The following is a 27,318-nucleotide window of genomic DNA, read 5'->3' as shown; positions in this document are numbered from 1 at the left end:
CCCACCCTCTCTGTCCCTCGTCAAATCAAGCACAGACCTTTAACTTCCATAGTACTAAACCTTCACCGCTTTCCTTTCGAGGCCACTGGTAATCAGGTAAAACTTCTGTCTGATAAGCCCAAAGAGAAAAGGAAAACACACAAAAAAGGGGCCGAAGTCTCCAAGTTTTCTAGTGATTCCATCTCCTTCTGCCTCTGCTGCTGGAGGCTGGAAGTGGGGAACAGTCTAACCAAAGGGCAAATGGCCTTGCCTTAGAGACTGTCCTGGATGTTAGAGTCTCAAATAGTGGATTTCAAACTGGAGGGTGGGGAGTGGAGTCAAATCAGCTGCAAAGTGAAAGTGAAGTCGGTCAGTCATGTCCAACTCTTTGCGACCCAGTGGACTGTAGCCTGCTAGGCTCCTCTCTCCATGGGCTTCTCCAGGCAAGAATACTGGAGTGTGTTGCCATTTCCTTCTGCAGCAGATCTTCCCAACTCGGGGATCAAACCTGAGTCTCCTGCATTGCAGGCAGATGCTTTAACCTCTGAGCCACCAGGGAAGCCCTGGCGGAGGGCTTGTTAAATACAGATTCCTGGGCCCCACCCCTGAGGATCCTGATGCAGCAGGGTTGGGGTAGGGCCAAAGAATCTGCATTTTTAACAAGTTCCTGGGTGTTGCTGGTGGTCCAGGAACTACACTTTGAGAATCAATTGCTCAAAAATGTAAAGGGTACTACTGATCTCCGGGGTCTGGTCCTAAAGGAGTGCTGCTGCCTGCTGGCCATACTGAGGGGCTCCAGGAGAATGGATAGGAGCTATAGCTTTGAGGGGCTTCCCTGGTGGCTCGGCTGGTAAAGAATCCCCCTGCAATGCAGGAGACCACGGTTCGATTCCTGGGTTGGGAAGATTGCCTGGAGAAAGGGATAGACTGCCCACTCCAGTATTCATGGGCTTCCTGGGCTTCCGTGGTGGCTCAAATGGTAAAAAATCTGCCTGTAATATAGGAGACCTGGGTTCCATCCCTGTGTTGGGAAGATCCCCTGGAGAAGGGAATGGCTACCCACTCCAGTGTTCTGGCCTGGAGAATTCCATGGACAGAGGAGCCTGGTAGGCTACAGTCCATGGGGTCGCAAAGAGTTGGACACGATGGAAAGACTAAGCACAGCACGGCACACGTAGCTTTCAGCCCTCTGGACTCAGCCACCCTGCCCCTGTTCCTCACTGGTGCTGAGCTGTACTAGGGAGGCACAGCGCCACGTGGCCTCCTGGTTCTACCCTTTCAGTGCCTGAGGGAGCCTGACCTCCAGCTGCTAGCGCCTGTGTCTCTTTGATGGGTGGCTTTCTCCAGCTGCTGGAGCCCACCCTGCCTGCAGGCAGTGCAGCTGCAAGGCCAGGGATTAAAGTCTCCCAGGGGACATTCTCAACCAATGACTGTTGGTGGTTGGCACCCTTCTGCTTAGGTGTGGTCATTTGGAGGACTGCTGTGTACCATCCCCCACAGGTCCCCCAGGACGAAGCCCCTGGTGCCTACAGCCTACAGGGAACCGTTTTGACTATACACCCTGTCTTTTTGCTCCCTCTCCTGGCTCACTTCCACCCTCCCCCATCAGGACCAGCCCCCTAAATAAATGACTTGCCCTTGAATTCTTATTTCAGGGTCTGCTTGAGGGGAACCCAGACTAGAACATCATGAACAAGAAATGGTTTTTGTCCTTGATAAGGTCACATTTAGAGGAGGAGACAAACTGGCTGAGTAGCACCGGGAGTTTTTGGGAATTGCTGGCAGGTGTCGGGTCTCAGGGCAGAGGCAGGTGGTCTGCTGGTGGCCCTTTGGGGCGTCATGAGGGTGCCCCGAGGAAGCGCAGGAGCTCAGCTGAGACTCTCCAGGGGAGGCCAGTGGGGACAAGGACTCGGCAACCTGGCCCGAGGCCTTTTTTTCTGCCCAGGAGGCCTGAATGTGGTACTTGCAGGGGACTGAGTTGCTGTGTAAATTCCTCCTGCTTTTCACCTTCCTGGACAATTCTTCCTGAAAGAAGAATTTGGAGGGGGACCTGGAACCATATAAAATATGGCTCTTGTTAGGTTTGGACAGCTTTCGGATGCTTGGAGGGGAGTTGATAAGAGTCTCTGCTGACCCGATGGGATGAATATGCTTTCCCGGGTGCCCACCTCATGTCTACACTGAGGCAGGATCAACCGGCTGTTTTTGCAGGGAGCTGTGGTCCCCCCAGTTCCTTTCTCTCACCCCTCCACACTGTTACCAGTCCTCCCAGGGTCCCCCAAACAAACATGTAGCTTGAATGAAAACACTGTGCCTGGCATCAAAATATCCTTCAAGGCAAGTTTTCACCCCCTCAGTCGAACGCTTCATGTATGGAAATTCTAGAACTGCCACTGAGGAGCCCAATGGCTGTTTGGCTGGGCAACTGCACAGGTGATTCTTAGGAAACGAGGCACCCACAGTTCTTCTTGTCTCACATTTCCTTGTGGCTGGAGGGAGAATGAAGCCCATTGTACTGCCATGTGAGGTCAATGAGTCCGTACCTTCTCAGCATCACCCAGGACTCAAAACGTAATTGACTTTCTCTTTCTGATACTAGGCTCTAGGTTCATCTACCTCATTGGACTGACTCACATTCTTTTTTTATAGCTGAGTAATATTCCATTGTATATATGTACCATAAATTCAGTGTGCATTCATCTGTCGATGGATGTCTAGGTTCCTCCCATATCCTAGCTATTGTAAAAAGTGCCATAATGAGCATTGGGATACATATGTCTCTTTCAATAATGGCTTTCTCAGGGTATATGCCCAGTAGTGGGATTGTTGGGTCATATGGTATTTCTATTCCTAGTTTTTAAAGGAATCTTCACACTGTTCTCTGCAGCTGGTGGGAATTTGCTGTGTGACACAGGGAGCTTAATCCAGTGCTCTGTGACAACCTAGAAGGCTGGGATGGGGTGGGAGATGGGAGGGAGGTTCAAGAGGGAGGGGACATGTGTATACCTGTGGCTGATTCATGTTGATGTATGGCAGAAACCAGCACAGTATTGTAAAGCAATTATCCTCCAATAAAAAAAATTTTTTAAATTGCCTACAAAGCTGCCATCAGCTCTACCTTTCTACAGAAGGATTGCATTCATGAAAAGGGCCCCCTTGTGAGACCCCAGCCCAGAGCTGAGATGGGAAGGGGGCTTAGCTTGTGCCTTTGAAGACATTAGTCTTGATGTTCAGTTCATATTTTATGCTCCCAAAGCCACAAAAATGCCTTGGACCTGGTCATTTTATTTTGCTATTAATATAAAATAAATAATCTATAATATGGGGGAAAATCTATGTACTCATACATTAATTTCAGTGTTATTCAGAAATGTGGGATGCTGGAAGTCCTATAAATGTCTAATAGAAAGTGAAAGTTTCTCAGTTGTGTCCTACTCTTTGTGACCCCATGGACTGTATAGTCCATGGAATTCTCCAGGCCAGAATACTGGAGTGGGTAACCTTTTCCTTCTCCAGGGGATCTTCCCAACCCAGGGATCAAACCCAGGTCTCCCGCATTGCAGGTGGATTCTTTACCAGCTGAGCAACAAAGGAAGCCCAAGAATACTGGAGTGGGTTAGCCTATCCCTTCTCCAGCAGATCTTCCCCACCCAGGAACTGAACTGGGGTCTCCTGCATTGCAGGCAGATTCTTTACCGACTGAGCTATTAGGAAAGCCCATAAATGTATAAGAGAGGAATGTTTAAATCAGTTATATAGAATTCCCTTGTTGAAAGATTAGAAGCCATTAATGCAGTGATCATGAACACTATAAGGTAGCAGAAAAGAATGGTAATATTAAGGGTAAATTTTAAAAGCAGCGAACACAAAGAATTACAACTATGAAAACACATGCCTGTGAAATAACGCTCGACATCATTAGTGATCAGGGAAATGCAAATTAAAACTACCACACACTCCAAGGGGGCTTCCCTTGTAGCTTAGTCAGTAAAGAATCCACCTGCAATGCAGGAGACCTGGGTTCGATCCCTGGGTCGGGAAGATCCCCTAGTGAAGGAAATGGAAACCCACTCCAGTATTCTTGTCTGGAGAATTCCACGGATAGAGGAGCCTGGCAGGCTACAGTCCATGGGGTTGCAAGAGTTGGACACGACTTAGCGACTAAACCGGCATCACCACACACTCCAAGAAAGAGCTAAAATAAAAAAGCAGCCATATTAAGTGCTGGTGAAGATGTGGAGCACTTAGATTCCATCCATTGTAGATGCTGCACCAGTTGGAAAATTGTTGGGTAGTTTTCCACAAAGTGATACATACAGACCTACCCTATGTCCACTCCCAGGTATTTCCCCAAGAGAAAGGAAAGCATCACAAAGAGATGCACAAGAAGCTCATAGCTGCTAGATTCAAAATATCTCCAGACCAGAAACCAGAAACAACCCGCATGTCCATTAACAGGTGAATGAATGAACAAATTCTTGTGTATTCTTTAAACGGAACGTTAACCAGCAATACAAAGGAATAAACTGCTGGTGCATGCATGCTAACATGATAACCCTCAAGAGCACCCTGAGTGACAGAAGCCAGAGACAGAAGAGCACACACTTGACTGCATTTATGTGGAATTCTGGAACAGGCCGAACTAGTTCAGGGCTATAGATGTGAGTCAGTGATTACCCGAAGGAGGGAGGGAGCCCCGGGGGGAATGGGCTACAGGGTAAAGGGAACTTTTGGGGGAAAGGAAAGCACTCCAGTCTTTAGCACAGCAGTGGTTACTCAGGTGCACACCTGACAAAGTCAAAACTTATCAACCTGCACACTTAAAATATGTGAATTTTAAAGCACATAAATTATACATCAATAAAGCTGAGACTATGTGTGTATTTGTACTTGTAGTGTGTGTATATACAACACATATTACATATAATGTGCTTAGACACTCAGTCGTGTCCCACTCTTTGCGATCCCATGGACTGTGACCTGCCAGGCTCCTCTGTCCATGGGATTCTCCAGGTAAGAATATTGCAGTGAGGTGCCATGCTCTCCTCCAGGGGATCTTCCTAACCCAGCGATTGAACTCAGGTCTCCTGCATTGCAGGTGGATTCTTTACCATCTGATGCACCAGGGAAGTCCATATCACACACACACACACACACACACACACACACACACACGCATACATACACACATTCTTATATAGGTATTCTCTGTATATATGTATAAATACATAAATAGACACACACAAATTACTTCCCTGGGCAAAAAACCAGGAGGAACTACACTAAAATGTGAAAAGTAGTTGTTTCATGAATGAGATTATAGATGATTGTTTTCCTCTTCTTAGGTTTGCCAAAATTTTGTCTGTATGGGTCATTTTTCACTTGATAGAATAATAAATGTTCATTTTAAAAAATTGGCAGCTGCTGGAGACAGGCTCTTGTGATGGTCTACAACAGACCAAGATTTCATTGTGTGTTCCTGTGGTGAAGTTGTATGAGTTTTTTTTTTCTTTTTTTTCACCTATATGTCCACCAATTAAAATCTTCAAACCAGGTACAAACCTCACAGCCCCTACCAAATCACTCATAATGTCTTTGCTGGAACAAATACTGTCTATTACCCACTACCTTTTTTTATGTTATTTCTCTTCAACTATATCCTATGCTCATCAACAGCTAAAATAATATTTTTTATTCTTTGTATTTTCAATAGCATCAGCACAGAAAAAAAAGAACAGAAATTTGGAGAAAATAGACCTGAGCTGACACAGGGTCACAATGCACAGTAGCACAGGCCGTGCACTGCACAAGCTCCAAGCAATGATACAGACGGCTCCCCCGGCTGTGTGGATAGCACCCTCTGGAGTTGTGCAAACAGAGTCCTTGGTCAGAATCCTGTCCCACCACTTCCTAGTTAGTGACCTTGAGGATGTTACCTCCTCAGCGTCAGTTTCTTCATGTGTTTGGTAAGGAATATTAATAAGGAAAATGACTGAATGGAGATAGTATATGTTTAAAGCCCTCTGCAAACTGTAACACACTCTACAATGTTAGACGTGATGATTCCTCTAATAAACCTGGTCTCTGCCTGGTGCTCATCACCACCATTTCCTCATCAGCTCTCACTCAGTCCCCTGAAGTTGTCAAACATGTTGCTGCCTCAGGGCCTTTGCACAACCTCTGCCTGGAAAACTGGTGCCCCCGCATCTTCCCTTAGCTGCTCCTTCAGGTGATTCTAATTTTAGTGACAGTGTCACTGGAAGCTTCCACTGAGAATCCTGAGACAAGCTCCCCCCGCACACTCTCATTTTCTGTCTCACTGTCTTGTGCTATTTATTAGTACCTGAAATTATTTTGATTGTTTAATGCCGATGGTCACCCCTGCCATCCCAAACTTCCTTTCACGGAGGGTCTGTGTCTGTTCTGTTCACAGCTATGTCTCCAGCCTCTGGAGCATAGGTGGTGCTCAAAAACCACATGCTGAGAATGAACAAATACTTATTGATAACTAGGCTACATGTCGTGTTTATTCAGTCAGTCTGCCAACTGTTTTCCGAAAACCAAAGACTGTGAGGCAAACATGGCTTTTTCCTCCTCTGCTGAGAGTGGAAACCACCCCAGTGGCTGAAGGAATCTGCCTGAGATGTGCTGGCGGCCGCAGGTCTGAACATTTGCCGGGGAGGCTCCACGTCAGCTGTGGTGATGATCGGGGAATAAGGAGGGCATTGTGCTGCCTGCAGAGATGGATGGTTCCAGAACAGCTTGGGGAAGCACCTCTGTAGCCAGGTGCTTTGTTCCTCTCTCTTTTTTCTCTCCCGACTGTGAGCGAGGAAACCAGGCCAGCCAGCCTTACCTTTGTTCCTCCCGGCTCTCAACGTGGGCTTTCTTTAACGACTTGGTGTTGGCGCGAGCCTTGCCAAGGCCATGGTGAAATTTTCTAACCCAGGCCAAAGATGGAGCTCATTAACTTTCGTGTCTGCAAGAAAACACTTCTTTAGGAATTGGTGGATTTTGCTTTCTGTTAGAGAGTGAGGCATCTCTGCAAGAAAGATGAATCTAGGTTTATAAGTGGATCATTAGAGGGAAAAACGCAGCGGACCCACAGAGCTCACAGGCTGGCCAGCGCCAGGCATTGTCCACACCAGAGGCTGCCCACTGCAGTGGCCTGATGGCCTTGAGCAAGTGCCCACCCAGTGCATTTCCAGAAAGTCCTCTGCCCTCTCTTCCTTCCTCTTCTAAAATGTGCACAGCTCCTGGAAGGCTCATACCTGAGGCCAGGTGAGCCGTCTCCCCTGTCTGGACCTGACACCACTGTGTAAATTGCCAGGATCTTTTTACATAGCAGTAAATAATGTAAAACTTTATCTTATTTATATATAGATGAAATGTATATTATAATGTTAAATATTTAATATGTATTGAAACAAACTATGTGTATTCATTAATAGAAAATAGTATAGAAGGGGGCTTCCCTGGTGGCTCAGTGGTAGAAAATCTGCCTGCCAATGCAGGGGACATGGGTTTGATCCCTGATCCAGGAAGATCCCCCACATGCCATGGAGTCACTAAGCCCATGTATCATAACTACTGAAGCCTGAGTGCCCTAGAGCCTGGGCGCTGCAACAGGGGAAGCCACTGCAATGAGAAGCCAGTGCACTGCAATGGAGGCCCAGCACTGCCCAAAATAAGTAACACAAATAAAATTTTAAAAATAAAAGAAAGTAGTATAGAAGGGAAAAAGTGGACAATGCCACATGGCGAGGGCTGTGTATTCAGGTGATTTTTTTGGGAATTCAGGTGATTTTTTTTTAAAATAGAAGTTTCCATTCCTAAGTGCCTAGCTTTACTTTTGATTAATTAATTCATTTAATTTTTGGCTGCACTGGGTCTTCGTTGCTGTGCACAGGCTTCTTGTAGTTGTGGAGAGCGAGGGCTACTCTCTAGTTGAGCTGTGTGGGCTTCTCACTGTAGTGGCTTCTTTTGTCATGGAGCGCGGGCTCCAGGGCGCCCAGGTTCCTGTAGTGCGGGCACGTGGGCTCATTTGTCCCATGGCATGTGGCATCTTCCCAGATCTGGGATCGAACTCGTGTTCTCTGCATTGGCAGGCAGGTTCTTTACCATTGGACCACTACAGAAGTCTCTTCAGGTGATTTTTTAAGCATTCAATGAAATGATATTTTTGTTTAGAAAATCTGCCTTTGTGTATATGTTGTGGAGAAGAAGAATGCAAAAATCACATGGATCTTTAATATAAACTTGAATGCTTTCCTGATGCAGATGGGTTAGAGGCTGGTGCCCCATTCTCACTGCCTGCCTTCACTTTCCTCTGCCTTTAGGGGCATTGCATGGTAAGTCAGTAATACTTTAGTGTGAATTACTCTGAGTTCATCTCCTTCTCTTTTTCTCTCTCTCACACTCAGGCATACACTCAGACACACACATACCACAGGTGGCACCCAGAACTCTTGTGAGAGTCTGTGAACTTACAAAGGAAGAAGGAATAAAAGTTGCCTAAATTAAACTGGCTAATGAAATTCTGCTGAGGACTGAAGTTTTCTGCCCGCAGTGGCCAGCAGCAGTCTAAAGAAGAATGTCAATGGGGCCATGGGCTCTGTCCTCATCCCTGCAGATCTAATTTGTCTGCTGCTCACATTCAGATCGGAGACTGGATGCTTGGGCTGATCTGAGACAGTCTGCTTGATCTATTAGCTGGTGGAAGGGCTTGCCAGGCCAGAGGCAGAGAGCTGAGCCCAGTCACCCTCGTAAGCCCTTTCTGGATTTTCTTTTCTTTTTTGCTTCTGGTTTAAAGACGTTCTTCAAAACTCTCACTAATGATTAAAAAAGGAGAAGAAGCTGATTAACAGAGTTCAAGAAGAGCCACGTGATGATTAAGAGATTCAGGAAAAGACACAGGGGAAAAAAGGCTTAAGGAGCTGCAGTTTTTAGGCCTGGAGAAAAGAACCCAGAGAAGGGGATGGAATAATGATTACTAAGTGCCAGGAAGTCACTAATCAACCAATATGCACTCCGTGAACACTGAACAGACACTGGAGTCGTGTGGGCATGCCTTAGTTGTGCCCTAAAGCCAAGAGAAATAAGACTTTAGACAAAAGTACACAGGGAAGTAGAAGGGATTTAAGACAGACACGAGAAAGGACTTCCCAAAGCAAAAAGCAGATCCTTGGCAGAACCAGAAATCACAGAGGATTCAGCAGGACCAATACATGACTTGGGCCTTTTATAAGTTACTAACAGTAAAGATTCCTGTACACAGAATCTCCCAGCAAACTAGTGCTCAGTTGTGTTGGGGCAGCCTCTCCAGGGGGCCAGTGATGGGGGAAAATGTATTCAGAAGTTTGGTGGAGGAACTAGTCCTATGAGCTGTTCAAAGGAAGAGAGAAACCAGAGTTGATCCAGCTCTGCTCCCACCACGAAGCAGGGTCTGGAGAATGCAGTGATGGCTCCAGAATGAAGCAGCAAAGATAGCCGTTGAAAGGGGGCAGGAGGGGAGGGTGTGAGACTGTGCAGAGGCACGGCGTGGGCACAGGTGGCGAGGGGCAGGGCCTACTGAATGTCTGGGGCACCGGGCTATGGGGAATCCACAGCAGTCAGGCAGAGAAAGGAAGACCTGACATCATGAGAACCATCTGAGTCTCCCGAAGGTGAAGCAGGTGTGAGACGGAGACAGTGGTTTTGGAGGGTTGCATTTGCTCAAAGTGAGGGGATTGATTGGAAAGAGAGAGAACACAGTTGGGCCTTTCGTGGCTCTGTACACACTTCATGCTGTTTACTTGAGCATCTACTTCAAGCTGGACGTTAGTCTAATGAATTATTGATTGCCTGCCCCACGCCTACCACAAGCTCACTGAGCATAGGATCCTGCTTTTCTTGTTCTCCATTGAGTTCTCAGCCCTGAGCATAGACTCTAGTGTGCAGCAGGGCTCCGTAAATGTTTATCAAAGCAACAAAATCAGGTAGCGGGGATGAAGTTCTGACATCCTGAGCTCTTTGTCGCTGGTAATCTTAGAAGAAAAGAGTCAAGGTGTCTAATGAGCTAGGCTAGTTAAGGAGGCTTTCTGCTCAGGGAGAGCCTTTCAACTTGATGGGCCTCAGACTGTGAATCTGCATGTCCAGTGTGAGGCATCTAGTCAAGCCAGGTGACCTCAGAGCCACAAGGTATTGCTTATGATTGGTGCATCCCACCTGAGACGGAGGGGTATGATTCCAGGATTCCTAGGACAATGGACCTGAGCAGCTTGATAGAGCAGTGTCTGCAGTTCACCAAATGCTTGCTGTTACCTGAGGAGCAAGCTTAACGGGGAATGCATGGAATCCCAGATGAATAGTTGACAGGAGGAAGGTTTCATTAATTCCTGTAGGGTCTGTTATACCTGCTCATTATCCCCCTGGCTTTTCCACAGCAATAACTTTGTTATTTATAAGTGTAATGTCTTGAGTGAGCTACTTAACACATCTCTGAACACCAGCTGCCTTACTGTAAGCAGGTAGTAATAGTAACGCTTCTTTCTCATGGTTCTAGTAAAGATTGCTTGCAAAGCACTTTGGAAATAGGAAAGTACCAGGCAAACATCATCCATCTATTTCCCCTCCATATTTTCTTTGGGGATTCAGCCGGCATCGGGACAGTCCTCATTTTCACAAAAGCTTCTATCTCTAAGCTCACTTCCAACATCAGCCACACAATAAACCAAACATTTTTGACTCAAGTTATCTTTTACTACCACTAGCCAGCATAAAAATTAGTAATTTGGGATCTCTCTTGCCATCTATTTTCTTTGTGTGTTTTCTTTTTTCTTTTGCCAGTTGCTATAATTTATCTATGGGCTTCCCTGGCGGCTCAGTGGTGGCTCAGCAGTCCGCGTGCAATGCAAGAGATGTAAGAGATGCAGGTTTGATCCCTGGGTCGGGAAGATCCCCTGGAGGAAGAAGTGGCAACCCACTCCTGTATTCTTGCCTGGAGAATCCCATGGATAGAGGAGCCTGGCGGGCTATGGTCCATAGGGTCCAAAGAGTCAGACATGACTGAAGCGACTGAGTATGCACACGTAATCTATCTACTGAGGGTTTTTTGTAAGTGTACAACATTATTCTGATTTTGAGTAACGCTGCTGCAGAATTTAAATCGTCTGGGATGTTGTAGGTTCCCTGCTTGAGATTTTGCAAAACTATAAGATAAATGTGCTGACTGTGGAGTGTTACTGTTTCAAAACCTTTAAATCCTAAATTCGTGTTTAAAGGAGCTTATAGGGCCCTACATTCATTCATTCATTTGTTTATTCAAGAAACATTTATCAGTTTTGGATCAACTCAGTTGGTATGCTGTTCACCTCTCTTCTGCCACTCCTTTGCATATTCACAGCCTCTGATTGCAGTTGCCAGCAATCTCTCTCGGGCTTTTCTCTAGGGGCATGGGCTGGAAACGCCAGGAGCAGTCTTCAACCAGCGACGGCTGGGAGCTGGTGAATAAGTATTTTGGCTTCCTCAGTTCTCAGATTGGGTACCTCTGAGGCATAAAGCTCTCTGTCTCCCAGGGCTCTTCAGCAGGATTAAGCTTCAGCTGCCCATGGTGGAAATTTGCTGATGACACACTGTTTACTGGCTGTCTTCCTTCACCAGACACACTGTTTACTGGCTGTCTTCCTTCACCAGCTCACTTCTCCATACCCTTCCTAGTGATTCCTGGGATCACCTTCCATATAAAATGCTTTCACTCACATCTTCTTCTTAAGGTCTTCTTTAGAGGAAAGCCAACCTAAGGTGTTTTTTTTTTTTTTTAAACTAGAATCAAGGCATTAGGTTAGGGGTTCAGGGCACACAAGGATCCATCAGAACAAGCTATTGCCTCCAACCAGTCCACTGTTCAGAGAGGGTGTGTGACGTGTGTTGAAATGTCACCATAAGCACGTGCCATATTTCATTTTCTGACATTTTCAAATCTTGTTGAGTCTGTCTTACACACACACACATACCCTCCATTCCAGTCCAGGTGACTCTTCTTTTTCAGATTTTTCTTTTTTTGATGTGGACCATTTTTCAAGTCTTTACTGAATTTGTTACAATTTTGCTCTGTTGTTTCTGTTATGTTTCTTTTGTGGGGGGGCGCAGGAGGCATGTGGGAATCTTAACTCCCCTACCAGGGGATCAAACCAGCACCCCCTGCATTGGCAGGTGAAGGCTTAACCACTGGATCTCCAGGGAAGTCCCCAGGTTACTGTCATATTCAGTGGTGTGAGGAGTCAGCTGCCTCGTAAGAGCTGATTGTTGCATTTTCAGGAATTTTTAAAGCAGTTCATTAAACACAGTCACTATTAAACATTTTTATCATATAAACTTACAATGGCATATATTATATTTTAAAAAGTAATAGATACTCATCCTCATCATATCCTAATTATCTGACTGCATTTTACTATTATATCTGCCTTTAAGATGATTTATGAGATTATCTGATGGGAGTATTCACACCCCAGAAACTGCCAAATGCTACAAATTAGGAATGCTCCCCTACCCCCCACCTCCCATTGCCAACTGTTAAATATTTACCAGCACATCAACCGTATCTTGCCTGGAATCTTACAAAAGCCTTCAAACTGGTTCTTGAATCCTCTATCACACATCCTAACGATTCTGCCCTCCATGGATAAAGTAGATCTTTTTTTTTTTTTTAGAGTGTTTTTGTTTTTTTTAATGTGGACCTTTAGAAAAGTCTTTATTGAATTTGTTATGGTATGGCTGCTTCTGTTTTATATTTTGGCTTTTGGTCGAGAGGCATGTGGGACCCTAGCTCCCCAACCAGGGATGGAACCAGCACCCCCCTGCATTCGAAGTGGGGTCTTAACCTCCAGGACTTCGAGGAAAATCCCTTTTAATATGCAGATCAGATGACCTTACTCTTTTGCTCCAGGTTCCCACTCCCCCTGGCTGGCTGGATCCTGAGGCCCTTTATCCTATCTAGCACCTTTCTGCCTCCTGGCCTTTGCCTTCCTCTCCCTTCCTCCTTGAGCTTCAGTCACACAGCCTAAAATATATGTATGTATGTATTTATCTGGCTGCACTGGGTCTTAGTTGTAGCACGTGGGATCTAGTTCCCTAACCAGTGACTGAACCCAGGCCCCCTGTATTGGGAGCACAGAATCTCAGCCTCTGGACCACCAGGGAAGTCCCCACACAGCCTTCTTTTTGTCCCCTGAAACAGCTGCCAAGCTCCTGTTTCAGGGCACAGAACTGGCTTTTTTCACTTATTCTTCCTTCTTTACATAAGATCAGCTTCTTCTCAACTCAACCATCACCTCCCCAGAAGCGTTTTCTCTGACCAGCCTCTTGCATCCTCGGCACCCCCACCCCCAAAGGCCCACCCCTCTACTACATGAGCCCCCTCTCCTTCCTTGCAGCCCTTGGCACCATCTTGGTTCACCTTGCTTATTTATCAGTCGTCTTTTTCTTTTCCTACTAGAATGTGGACTCCATGAAAAGAACCCTTTGCTGTATTCAAGGCTGTCTCCCCAGCACCTTGAACAGGACTGACATGTAATAGGTACCGCGTTGAATTCATCTGTTGGATGAATGGATCATGTTTCATCCCCTGTTTCGTTTCTCAGCCCCCACAGTTTGGTGGCCACCTTTGCACCTGCCCCTTCCTCTAAAGCTGTTTTGTGAAGGTCCCTCATGATTCCTGAGTTGCCATGTTTGATACACACTTCAGCCTTCATCTTGCTGAATCTCCAGGCTGCATTAACCATTCTTCACTTTTTAAAACTCTCTCTTCTGCAACCCCTCCCTCTCCTGATTCACCTTTTCCTCGTGTTTCTTGGTCTCAGTGGTAGGTTGCACCAGTGGCACATTTTCTTCACCCTGTTCGTGTTTATTCCTCCCTTGAACCTGGGTTTGTCCACGTGAGATGCTTTGACCAACAGAATGAGGTAGAAAACAAAACAGCTCTCAGCCTTTCAGGGACCTTGTGTACTCCTGCTTATTTTTTTTTTCTCTTTCTCAGCATCACCATGAGAAGTGAACCCCCCTCTAGCCTCTGATATCCCAAAAAAGGAGTGAGCCAAGTGAAGCAGCGTCTGAGATGCTCCAATCAAACCCAGACAAGAGGTGTACCGCTCCCCACAGCCCACCCTACAACAGGAACCAGCCAAGATCAGCCAAGCCTCAGCTGACCCATAGACATGTGAGCTCTAATAAGGAACCTGGAGACTTCCCTGGTGGTCCATTAGTTAACAATCTGCCTGCCAATGCAGGCAGTAAGGGTTCCATCCCTGGTCTAGAAAGGTCCCACGTGCTGCAGAGCAACAAAGCCCAGGTGCCACAGCTATCGAGCCTGTATTCTAGAGCCCAGAAATGGCAACTCCTGAAGCCCAAATGCCCTTAGAGACTGTGCCCTGCTGCATTTTTTTTATTTTTTACATGACATTTTCCTTCTGTTTGTCATTTATCACCCTTTTATAGTTGTTGATAAAGTAAAAACCTTTTTTTACACTGTAAGGTATCTTCTTCTCTTTCTGCCTACTCGTAAAAAAATAATTCCTTGCAAGTTAGAAAGCAAAGCCCTGTGGTGAGTTAATGGGCTGTACAAGGTTATTATTCTTGTATGTTTAGTTTTTCCTAATAAGAATGTTTGTTTTTAATATACAACTAAGATCCAAAAGGACATCTTTTTTTTTTTTTTCCCTAGAGTTAGGCTGATGGCAGAATAATTTGCTTATAAACCAAATTCACCCTCTTCAGGAGCTCATAATTTGATGGCATAACTGTCACTATCACCAAGGTGCGGCATGTTTGAATCACCTCTAAACGGGTCCCTTGGGCCTGTGATGCTCCCTTTTGAGACGCATCTCTCTTGACCCTCTCCTTCACCCTCCAGGCTTTGGCAAAACACCACAGCTCACGGGACCCATCGTGCACTGTGCCAGGCTAGATCACAGGCCTCTGTCCTGTTTTCCCACCTTCTGGTCAGGCTGGCTTTCCGTTCTCTTTCAAGCTACCGCTGTCACCCTCTGCTCTCCTCTGTCTGAGTGCACCTTGACATCTCTCTGACTTGCTTGCACGTGACAGCCCCTCACTGGACTGTCATCCTAGGGGGTGGCAGGGACCTGATTCCTGAGCTCTGGCCTGGTGCTTGCCCTGAGCAGACAGACCCCGGAGGCTGTGCTGTGCAATCGGAACGACTTGATAGTTCTGGGTTTGCTGCAGGGCCTTCTGAGCCTGGGGAAGCCCCTGGCTCCCTCACAAGCACCCCCGTCCATCAAGTCCTGGCTCAGTTCCTGTTTTTCCACAGACATGCCTGGGGCGAGCACTGGGCTGAGATGTACTGCGGAGGTGGGACCAGGCTGAGGCTAGGTCCATGGGCATAGCAGTGGCTGTGAGGGAAGGTCAGGCTGGACGAGGGGTGCATTGGGGGTTGGGGGTGACCTCCTTATGGAGGTTGGACAAGGGGCAGGGACCAAAGAAAGGAGAAGGCAAAGGCCGGGCCACTCGTCCATGCTAAACCATATGTTGCACTGGGGCCAAACCAGGCGTCAATCACAGGAGGGAGCAGACAGAAAGCTCTTTTATTTGTAAATACCCTTGACTCGCAAGGACTTTGTAACCCTGTGGTTCATTTAACAACGTTTATGGAACATGCACTTATGGAGCCCCTCCTCTGTGCAGGCGCTGTGTCAGCCTTGGGGTCACAGCTAGTAGAAGACGCTTGTCTGGACCCCAGATGCCCCAGGCACTCAGACTCTGCCAAAGGCTTCTTGCTGCAAACAGCTGCTTCTCTCTGCTGAAAGGCTGTCTCTGGCTTTAACTCTGGGTGAGTTAAAGTCCCTCCAGAAGAAGCCCTCCACCCACAAGGACTGGTGGGAGTCCCACCCTGTAGACGGAATACCCCTGGGCGAGTTCCACATGGCACCCATGTTCCCAGCTGAGCCCTGCTTGCCTGCAGAGGTCACTTGCTTGACACTGCACTCTTCATCAGCCCTTCCCATCCTGCGGTCCCTACTAGTGTTTCCTGGGATCATCTCCCAGGTGAGTCCCTTGCATCCAAACCCTCCCAGTCAGGATCTGCTTCTGGGAAAATCTAAACAGTATGAATGAGTCTTAAGAAGGAGATCTCTGCCCACAGCAAGGCTTCCCAGGGTAATGGGGTCTTTACTGGGTCTGTGTATCACTCCTGGCTGTTTGCCAGCCTGGTAATGAATTCCAGGCACTCAACAAACACCAATGAATGAATGAATGAACAGAAGAATGGAAGAATGAACCTCCAAAACCCAGAGGGGATAGTGATTGTCTTAGAAGATACACCCATGTTCAGAGAGCTTAACTGGTTTACCTATGGTCAACTAGAACTAGCTGGTAACATATAGCAGCAGGAAACTGGAATTTTTGACTTTTATGTGGAGCGGAGTTCACCACTGGAAAAAAGACTGACTGTCCAAAGCTAATCCAGGTTAATTCCCCTTGATTAATCATTAATATGTTAGGGAACTGCTGAGATTAAAAATAGGAATGAACAGTTTAACTTCAACCCAATCCCTCTTTATTCTCTGATGGCTTATCTTTGCACATCTTTCTAACAACGGGTACAGTACCAGTGACAAAGGGGGAGGGAGTATGTGAAACTGTCCAAGAAACAGATATTGTGAAGAGTACGGGGGGGGGGGGGGGGGGGGGGTGGGGGGTGGGGGGGGGGTGGGGAAGGCAGGGGAAGCGGTGTGGGGCAGAACAGCCTGCAGCAGACCCCTTGGCCTCTCAGAAACCTTAATTTCAAAGAAATTGGCTTTGGCCCAAGTTTAAAGAGTTAGCTTTTAAGCGGCACTGATATCATGGTTAAACACCAGGCCTAAAATTATCTTAATTGAAAGATTAATTTGGTATGAAGAGAGAGTTTTGACTTATATGGGGCTGGGAGTGGGGTGGGGGTGGGGCTGGGATGGGGGTCAGGGAGGAAGTCCCAAAGGAAGCCGGTTTGCTCAGTTTTCTGGGAAGTGGGCGAGTTTATTTGGCTCAGACCTCTCTCCTCCCCTCAGCGCGGCGTAAACGCCGTAAGTTCAGTTCAGTTGCTCAGTTGTGTCCGACTTTGCAACCACATGGACTGCAGCACGCCAAGCTTCCCTGTCCAGCACCAACTCCCGGAGTTTGCTCAAACTCATGTCCATCGAGTCGGTGATGCCATCCAACCATCTCATCTGTGGTGCCCTTCTCCTCCTGCCTTCAATCTTTCCCAGCATCAGGGTCTTTTCTAATGAGTCAGTTCTTCACATCAGATGGCCAAGGACTGGAGTTTCAGCTTCAGTATCAGTCCTTCCAATGAATATTCAGGACTGCTTTCCTTTAGGATGAACTGGTTGGATCTCCTTGCAGTCATAAAGAGAACTGCAATTGCGGCCTTGCTGCCAGCTGAGGTCTGGACTGTGCCTCGATGTAACCACTCTGAAAATGGGTGCAAGTGAGGCCCGCCCTCCATTTCTCTGCGCGTGGTCTGGACTTTCTGCCCTCGATCCTCCATTTACTCGAGAAAATTCTTTCTGGGGCCAATTGCAGTGAACATAGGGATGAGCCCTCTCGGGACTGACCGCCGGCAGGACTTGTCCTCTCATCCGGCGCCCGGAGGGGGCGCTGCTGCGGGGGTAAGTTAGCTGGTTTTTAGACGAAGCATTTCTCCCTACGGTTCCCGTGTTGCGCAACCATCTGCTCAGGGTGACACCCACCGCCACATCAGCCCGGAGCGGGCCAGGGGCGCGGGCGGAGCGCCGCCTGGATTCGAACCTCCATGGCCCCGCCGGCCCAGAGCCTGGCCGGGGTCGGCGCCCGCGCGCGGGGCCCGCGCCCGGGGTGGGCGGGGCCGGCCGGGGCCCCCTCCCTTGCGCGTGGCCGAGCGTCCCGGCCCCGCCTCGCCCCGGCCCCGCGCGGGGCCGAGCGCCGCACCACGCGGCCCCGCCCCCGCCCCGCCCCCTACCCCGGCCCCGCCCCCGCGGCGCCCCGCAGCTCCTCCCCTCTCCCATTGGCCGAGGCGGAGGCCCGCCTCCTAGCCCAATGGGCGCCGCCGCGGCTCGGCCGCCGGCGCTCTGACTGGCTAGCGGCCGACGGAGTGGCGGGGTGCGAGCCAATGGGGAAAGGCGGCTCGATGAATGGCTGGCCCGGGTGGGGAAGGCAGGAGGCGGCGATCCCTGCGGAGGGGGCCGTTCGCCAGCTCCGAGGCAGAAAGTGCCACGACTCCACACGCGCGCACGCAGCCAGCGAGCGGCCAGAGCGGACGGCGGACGGGGCGGGCAGCGTCGGGATCGAGGCGCCTGCAGCTGCTTAGGGGGCGGCTTCTCGGCAGAGGCTTGGCCGGCTCCTCTCTCTCCCGCTTCCGCGGCGGCGGCGGCGGCTCCTGCCCTCTCGCTCTCCCTCCCGCGTCTCCGGCTGCAGGTAAGAAACTTGGCCGGGCCCTGCAGCAGCGGCGGCGGCGCGCGGGCTGGGCCGTCGGGGCGCCGGGGCCGGGCCGGGCCGGGCCGCGCCGGGAGTGACACGTCTCCTTGGCGGCCCCTCCCCCGGCGGCGGTGCCGCCCGCCGTCGCCGCGGTCGCGGACCTGGGCGAGTGGGGGGTCCCGGTGGGCCCCGGGGTTGGGGGTGGCGTGTGCCGGGCCCGAACCCCATGCGGGGGGGCGTCGGCCGAGCGCGCCCGCTGTGTGAACCCCACGTCCTCGCCGTCGGCGGGACCGGCCGCGGCCCCGCGGCGCGACGTGGCCGCCGCTCCCTTCCTTCCCTTCGTCTCTGCCTGGCCGTCGGGCCGGCCCGCGAGCTCCGAAGTTGGGCGAAGAAAGTTGGCGGCGGGGCGGGGCGGCGCGCAGCTGGCAGAGGAAGGGGTTAAGCTTCGGGAAGCGGCCGGATGACGTTGCCGGGCTGGAGTCCGGGCTGGGGGTGGGGGGGCGGAAGGCGGCGGAGGCCGGCGGGGAGAGGGGGCGGGATTGAATGGGGGCCGGGGCTGAGCGCGCCCACTTCGGGCTGCGGCCCCGGCTCCGCTGGGCCGATCGGCGCCGACGGGGCGGGGCGGGCGCGGGACCGCGGAGGTGGGGGTGGCCCGCCGTGCGGGGACCTGGACCGTCCAGGGCCAGACGCCCGGTGGGCCGCGGTGGCAACTTCCCGGAGGGGTGGCAGGCGACTCCCTGCTCCCCCTGGCGGCGGGGCCGGGGAGCGCCGTTTTCCCGGCTGGCCGCGCGGACCCGGCGCGAGGGCGCCCGGCCGGGGACGATGAATGGGCCGGCAGTGCCAGGCCCAGAGGAAGCGGCATCCCTGGCGCGGCCGCCCGGCGCTGGCACCCGGTCTGGCTCCTGCCCGGGGCACCCAGCCTCGCTCTGGGCTGGGGAGGGCGGGCTGCGGTCCGCGCTTTCCAGTGCAGCATCTGGGAAGCCTCGGGGAGCCTTCCCCCGATGGCAGATAAAAATCGGTAGCTTGGGTGGTATCATGGTCAAGGGGTTGGCTTCCGCAAGCCCGCATTGTGGAGAGTCGGCCAGGCTGTTTAAACTTCGGGGTGCGGGTCCACGTCGGAAAGAGGGGCTGCTGAAGAGAGAAGCCATGGAGACCCAGCACGCGTGGGAGTGGGCCACAGGTGTGAGAGGTTACTGTTGCATGAGTTTCTAGAGTGTTCAGAGGCCGGGAGGGAGGTGGGGTCTGGTTTTGCCTCCAACCAGCCCGCTGCAGACGCAGCCTTGCCACGTCCCAGAATCTGGGTCCCACCCCGTGCCACGCCACAGACCCTTTGCTCAGGGTTCTCAACCTCTCTGAACTCGGATTTCCTTATCTGTGGCCTGGAGATAGAACCACTCACTCACAATGGGGTCAGACAGGCTCCTGGTAGGTGCTGCGACATACGGGGGACCTTGTGCAAACGAAGGCAGTTTGGCAATAACTCCTGGAGGTCGGAGGTCATCAGTCTAGGAAGCACCAAGGAAATGAAACTTTGCAGGCTCTTGGGAACCTCCCAGGTTTTGCCTGGTGTGCTGAAACTGTCTGGGCATTTTCTGGAGTTGGGGACAGCCAGAGAGCTTAACAGAGCTTTTTGACTGGTGAATGTCCCCAGAGACTCAGGTCTTTGGTCCAGCCTTTCCAGAAGGGCAGCTGTGTGCTTTACTCACGACCTACGTGGCTGGGGAGCACCTTGCGTCCCCTGATGCTGTCCTTTGTGCTGGGTCGTCCTGACTTCCATTTAACCCGACACCGGGAAGTCCTGGTGACGTCTCCACTCCTTTGTGAACTCTCCAGAGGTCAGCCCTGCCACAGACAGCCAGTTCGTGTTCCTTCCAGGAAGAAGCTTCCAGTTCTGAGGTCCTAAACATGCCACATCCCTCTCTATTTAAGTGAAGGAGGAAAGCTGGAGGCAGATGGTGGAGCCATGCAGGGTTTCTGGGCCAGTTGAGATTGGGTTGGGGGGAGGACCAGAGAGGGGGATGAGAAAGGTGTTTCTGGGACTAGAAACTGTGTCCTGTGTGCAGAGCCGGAGGTACCGTGCTGTAACAGAACTCTTTCCTTTCAGAGTTAGGAGTGTGCCTTTGAACATCTCTACAGAGAGTAAGGGATTAGATTGGTATCTTGGTGCATGAATATTTTTTGGTGATGGGAGAGTTTTAAATAAATCCTGAATCACGGAGTCACATTTGAGCAGTTATGCTCTTTGCTAAAGGGGGCCCTAGGTCAATAGGCTATAGTGATGATACAGCACCAAATTCCATGTAAGTGGTTGAATGCAAACAATTTGATGATTGGAATACTGGTTTATTTAGTAGCTGGGAGGACACAGCAACCCAGTCCAGTATCCTTGCCTGGAAAATCCCATGGACAGAGGAGCCTGCTGGTCTGTACAGTCCATGGGGTCACAAAGAGTAGGACACAACTGAGCAACTGACACTTTGAACATAACAGAATAATTGTGGATGAAATGAGGCAGACCAGCAACCTGGTACATTTTTTCCAGCTGTCTCACTGGACAACTGAAGCTCAGCCCAACTTGATTTTTAAGGTTTACCGTTTAGAAATGGATTCACAACTTTGATCTCCATCTCGGGCGTCCATCCAGTGGGTGAGAATGTGGAGGCCCAGCAGGTCAGGCAGTCATTAGGCTAGTTCCTGCTGCCCAGCTGCTGGGTGATGTGGGCACAGCCTTCTGAATGTTCACCAACAGGCCTTGTAATTCCACACTCCAAGGGAGCACCTCGATCTGGACATGAAGAGTTTCAGTGGAGGGAAGGTGGGGAGTCAGTGTGAAGCATGGCAGTGAGTGTGAAGACCATGCTTTCATCTCACATCTTTCTTCACCATCTCCTGTGTGCCGGGCCTTCATACCCTGCAGACGAGTGAATCTCACACGTGTCTGCAAAAGCTCCTGTCTACAACTGTCCAGTAGGGTAGCCACACAGAAGTATTCAAACTTTAATTAAACGGAAGTTCATTTCTTAGTTACAAAGCCACATTTCAGTGCCCAGTGCCACATGGTCAGCCCAGATTTCAATCCGTTCCCCTGCCACAGGGAGTCCTGAACAGCACTGGTCTGAAGGTGGCTGGTGTTCGCTGAACATTGCTGCTGCTGCTAAGTCACGTCAATCGTGTCCGACTCTGTGCAACCCCCTAGACGGAAGCCCACCAGGCTCCTCTGTCCTTGGGATTCTCCAGGCAAGAATATTGGAGTGGGTTGCCATTTTGTTCTCCAAAGCATGAAAGTGAAAAATTCAAGTGAAGTCGTTCAGTCATGTCAGACTCTTAGCGACCCCATGGACTGTAGCCTACCAGGCTCCTCCATCCATGGGATTTTCCAGGCAAGAGTACTGGAGTGGGGTGCCAGTGCCTTCTCCCCCTGAACATTGATGCCTCTGTTTTTCCTGATCATTTAGAGACAGTGTTGTGTTGAACCCTGTGAAGTGCCCATTCTGTAGGTCAGGAACAGTTGACTAATGGCAGTTCATGCATGTCCATCTACTGACATGTCACCTTAGAAAGTACTTTTGGACTGACTAGGGTGCACCTTACAAATTGCATGTTCAGGGCAAGAAGCAGGAAGCAGGGTCCTGCTCTGGAGAGATTCCTGCCTAAAAGCAGCACCATCAAAATGGCCCAGTGTAACAGACATGGAAAATCGATATTGGGCAGAAAGCATATGGGAAAGTAAATATTTCATTCTAAGTCAGAGAACCTGGGCAAGAGTTCAGTGCCATTTGACATTACCGAAAATTAACCTGGGGACTTCTTGGAGGCTGTTTCCTTAGGCTCAAAAGTTCAGGTGAGTTTCCTGAGACTGGCAGGCTGACTCCCATGGCCAAAGGCCAGGCACATATGGCCTGTTTCCTTTAAGTGCCATGGGTGATGTGTCTCTCCCACCCGCTCAGCAACTCAGAGCAACTGTAATTTATAAAGAAGGTTTTGCAATTTCTACGTTGGATTATTTTAGCAAGGCTGCGCTAGCAGCCGGTCTCCGAACCCTGCCTGGTCCAGTGTCCTGGTGTTTGCCTGCTTGGCTGGCATCAGGTGTGCCCTGGCTATTGGCAGCACTTCGTTATACTCCATGTGACTTCGAAAGGATCATTGGTTAGTATTTGGAGAGAATTTTTCTGAGTGAGTGGCCTCATGTCAGGCCTGCACGTAGAGCAGCATCAACCCAGTTAACCGAGACAGATCCCAGAGTGACTGGCAGCTGCCTTCGTGTTGGTCGGAGAGGCCATGCTGGAAGTGATCAGCTAGCTACTGTGATCGTGAGCATCGTCTGCTGGCCTCAAAGTTGGAATAAAAGACCATCTTAGACTCAGGGCTTTAATGCTGTGCCCTGACCCTGGCTGAGGTGTGAGTGAACCAGGTGTGTTTCGGGCTGACTTGAGACTGGTTCCTGGCTGGGGCCACACCTGCATGGAGGGCACTTGGCCAGCGCATGAGGTTTGTCCAGCCCCATGTTGCTAAACCACTGAGCCACCTTTTAAAATTGGAGAAGCTGTTGTTAAAAATCTAGATTTTGAAGCTTTCTTGGGGACAATGGGGATTTCTGGGCCCACTGGATCTGTTTCTTGGTGGCAGCCGTGGACTGCAGTCGCCTCCCTGAGCAGGGCCTGTGCTCTCTTCCCAGCCCCCACCCCTCACTATACCTTGCTTGGGTCCCTGGGGGCACTGTCTGCCCCCACCTCTGAGAGCTACTCATCTGCCTGTGACCTGAGTAGTCCACCAGGGTCTCCCCCGAGCTGCAGCTTACCACTCTAATCCCCAGAGTAAGTGGTATGACCTTGGACATGACTTTGCCTTCCCAGGGCTTCAGTTTCCTCCTCATGTAAAATGAAACTGGGCCAGGTGGCTCCATCTTCCAGGCCACACACCTTGGTTTATCCTTCACTCCGTGCTTTCTCATATGTGTATCCTTCATGCTGGCAAACCTACCAGCTCCGTCCACTCACCCCGTCCCCCCAGGCTGGCTGGGTGTGGAACCCTCATCCCCTGGTGTATTTCACTGGCTCTGGGTGGTCCTGCTCTGTCCTCACCCTCGCCTTCTGGTCTGTTCCCAGGGCAGGTCGTGCCACCCTGCATTAAGACGCTCCAAAGCCCTGCCTTCCCTCTGCTTCACTGCTGGCCCCACCCTCCGCTCCACTCCGGTCACACCGCTGCCCTCTTGTTTCCTGGGCGTGCTCTGGCCGCTGGGCCTTTGCATGCGCTGTGGTTCTCCCAGGGGAACTGGTTCCCCGACGGCCACGTGGCCACTCCGCCTACTGTCCTCAGGTCTGTGCAGTGACAGCCCCATGAGCCGTCCCCCTTCTCTGCACAATCACCACCCGATGTGTCGCGTGTGTGACTGACTTTGTCACTTCTGTCCCCGGAGCATAAGCTCTCCCAGTGCAGGGACGTGTCTGCTCGGTTTCCCCAGGCAGCCCTGGCGCCTAGAACAGCAGCGCACGGTAGATGCCTGTCCTGCCGGGCTAATGGAGAGGTGATTTTCTAGTGCGTGAGTTCTGTGAGTGTATTATGATTCTGTCTCAAGTAGCCTGGATTCCTCGAGTGTCAAATATAAACACGAAAAATAAAATTCCAAAGCCAAGGGACGGTGGGGTTCCCTTCAGCCTGGCTCCCGCCGGGAGCTGATAGTTCCTCGTGGCCACGCTGCCGCATGTGGGCTGTCCTCTGGTCAGCAGAGCCCAGGGCTCTGGAGTGATCCTCGGCAGTGGGCTCGGGCATCTGCTTTCCCCCCAGCACCCTCACCCGCAGGCCGTTAGATTGGCCTCAATGCCACCTGTTCTCTGCTGTCTGTCACCCACGTGGGGCCTCGCTGGACCGGCCTGTTCTGGGAGGAGAATTTGCCATGAGTATCCTTACCTCCCGGCCAAGCTGAGGAGTTAGACTGGCTCCTGGGGCAGCTGAGCATATTGGTGACGCGCCCTTACCAGGAGCCAAAACACTCTCTTTGGTTTGAACAATGTGCTGCCTCCGAAAAGAGGTGGATTTGGTGCTTTGTGAGCAAGAGCGTTCCTTAGTGGCAGGAAGGTAGCTGGCATTCCATCCCTGCTCCTTTTAGCCAGACTCTGTGGGGCCGAGGAGCAAGAGGGCTTGATGAAGCTAACCTCCTGCCTCCCCGACCGTGCGTCCTTGAGGCAGGGGCATGGGAGCTGAGAGGGGGGTGCTTGAGCAGGGGGTCTGGCTGGTCATAGCCCCTTCCAGGCTGAGTCCACAGCCCTCGTCTCTTCCTGCCTTTGCTTTTAGGCAGAGGAACAGTCGATCCTACACTCCAACCCCTTCTGATGGGAGGAACTGGCCCACTCATTTCAGGAAGAACGTGAGAGATCAGGTTCTGGCCCTCAGCCCAGGTGGTACCTTTTCCTGGCACTTTTCATTCAGTGGTTAAAAGGTTCAACTCAACTGTAGCAAAACCGATTTCCTTTTTAATTAAGACTCACCCTGCATAGGAATTAAAGGTAACTTTGTTTCTGTTGAGTATGTTTTCGTTTCCTGGGAATTCTAGACCAGTTGTAGTCATAAGAAAGAAAGATAATGCTGTGGGGAATTTTGTAGTAACCACAGTGATCGGGGGAGGGAATCAGTACAGGAGAGTGACTGGGTGACCAACGCCGAACCGGCAGTCTCAGCAACATGTCGGGCGTGGACGGGGCGGCAGTACCCATGGCCAGGCCCAGCCACTTCTTCCCTCTTAGGTTGGAAACCCCAAGCCTTGCTCTGAACAGCCTGGTGTCACAAGCCACCAGGGACAGTGTGGGCTGTGGGGAGTTAAGGCAGGAAGTGCCCGCCCGCAGGACCTTGGTCTCCGCTTCCCCTCTCATGGGAGCCGCGTGGTCAGAGCATGTGAGCAACCTGAGTGGTATAGGAGTGGCTGAGCCGGTACAGACCCGCCAGGCATCAGAGATGCTCCTTCCAGAGCCACCTGGACTTACTTTCCTACCAAGTTGGCATACGTTTGGCGTACGTATATTTATATGCATTAACTCTTTACTAAATTGAAGTCGCTCAGTCATGTCCGATTCTTTGCAACCCCGTGGACTGTAGCCTACCAGATTCCTCCGTCCATGGGATTTTCTAGGCAAGAATACTGGAGTGGGTTGCCATTTCCTTCTCCAGGAGATCTTCCCGACCCAGGGATTGAACCTGGGTCTCCAGCACTGTAGGCAGACGCTTTACTGTCTGAGCTACCAGAAAGTCCTTACTAAAGTAAAACTCTTTACTAAAGTAAAATACAAATATCGCAAAATGTACCATTGTGTCTACAGCTTGGTAAAGGTCCATGGGGATAGCACCCTGTTTAACCAGCAGACCAAGAAATGTGATCCCCCAGCAGTTCATCTGGTGCCCCTCAGCTGTTGCCCCTCCTGGAGGGTCACTGCCCTCCTGACCTTTAGCTTGCGGGTCCCTCCGACCCCAGGTGAACTCGGGGGGAGTGGACTCACACGCGTGTTGCTCTTTGGGTCTCCACTTGACATTGCATGTGAACGTGAGGTCTGTCCGTGCTCTGGGGCTGTGGTGGGTCATCCCTGCGTTCTGTGTTCTCCACGTGTCGCTCTGGAGGGGCACTCAGGTAGTTTCCAACTTGGGGCTTCTGTTACGATATATAATAAATTACATTATAAAGTGTAGTCTTGCCCCTGACTTTGATGACTGACAGCGCGGACTTCTCCCCCCAGCGCTGATCCTCTGTTGTACCCCCGCCAGCGTTGTAGAGCCTGGACTGTAGTCCACAGTGGCTGACTGTAGAAAGGAACCAGGTGAGGCTGAGTTACCACTTCTCGCGCCACCCTCGCCCTGTCCTAGAGGTGGCAGTCCTTGGCTGCAGAGTTCTTCATCAAATATGAGCCTTTGCAAAAGGCTTGTGGAAGGGTCAGATTTTACCAGTGGTGGTGTTTTAGTTGCTAAGTCTGGTCTGACTCTTGCAACCTCCGGGACTGTAGCCTACGAGGCTCCGCTGTCCATGGCATTTCTGCCCACAAGCAAATGCTGTCCCAGCAGAGGAAGCCCCTCGCTGTAAATGTGGGAGAAGCTCGCAGAGGAGTTCAACAAAGCCAGAGCTTCATTTTTAAAAAAGATAAGTCATGGTGACACGTATCAAGCAAAATTGGTCATGGAAAGGGAAAATAATATTGAGTGTCAAATGGGACTTCACTACAGATGTGGTGACATTGAAAAGATGAGTGGTTTTCATGAACTACTTGTGCTCAATAAGAGTCTACCAGTGTCCTAAGTGTTTATTAGAACCTGGAGGATCCAGGGGAGGAGGCTGCACCGCACTGTAGGTACTAGACATCTTTTTTCATCCCAACGTGGCAACGGTTTTGCAACTTTTAGCAACATAAGTCAATTTCTAGGAAAATGTAATTTAACAACACTGAGCTAAGAAGACAACCAAGAACCTGACGAAAGGGGTGACTTCAGGAGCTCTATACTGAGCATCATACTAAATAGCAAGACACTCAGGTATTTCACTTTGAGATGAGAAAGAATGGGGTGCTTGCTGACACTCCTCATGCACGGTGTTGGCGGTCCTGCCCTGTGCCAACACTCAAGAAAAGTGAAGCTGAAGATAGAAAGATGGGAAAGAAAGGAACAGGATCTACAGGCAATATGCTTACATGTATAGAAAAAATGTTTTAATCTACACTGTTAGTAGAAACAGGCAAGGTTGCCCGCGGTGGGGGGGTGGGCAAGAATCACCAAACAAAGATCAATTACTTGTCGGTGTCACCAGCAACAGAGAATGAAACTTAAGAGAGGCAATGTTTGCAATAGTGTAAAAATGGAAAAACCAAGAAAAATACCTTTCCCCAGTAAGACTGCGTGGCATGCGTTTTCTTCCTCCACCAAGGTTCCTGTGCTTTTGCGATGTGG

At 50.5% G+C, this 27,318-nt stretch overlaps 1 protein-coding gene across 1 annotated transcript in view; it reads left to right on the top strand.

Moving 5' to 3' along the window:
- Positions 1–18,204: 18,204 nt before the first annotated feature.
- RRBP1 (ribosome binding protein 1) overlaps positions 18,205–27,318 on the top strand; it is a 47,366-nt gene continuing 38,252 nt past the window's right edge. The window contains exon 1 of the mRNA XM_052650808.1: positions 18,205–18,399. The gene's annotated coding sequence lies outside the window, so the exon portion shown is untranslated. The remainder of the gene's footprint in view (positions 18,400–27,318) is intronic.

The sequence above is a fragment of the Budorcas taxicolor genome, chromosome 13 (genome assembly GCF_023091745.1).
Source record: "Budorcas taxicolor isolate Tak-1 chromosome 13, Takin1.1, whole genome shotgun sequence".
NCBI lineage: Eukaryota > Metazoa > Chordata > Mammalia > Artiodactyla > Bovidae > Budorcas > Budorcas taxicolor.
Note: the sequence above shows the minus strand (reverse complement) of the source record. Positions and strands in the feature narration are given on the sequence as shown.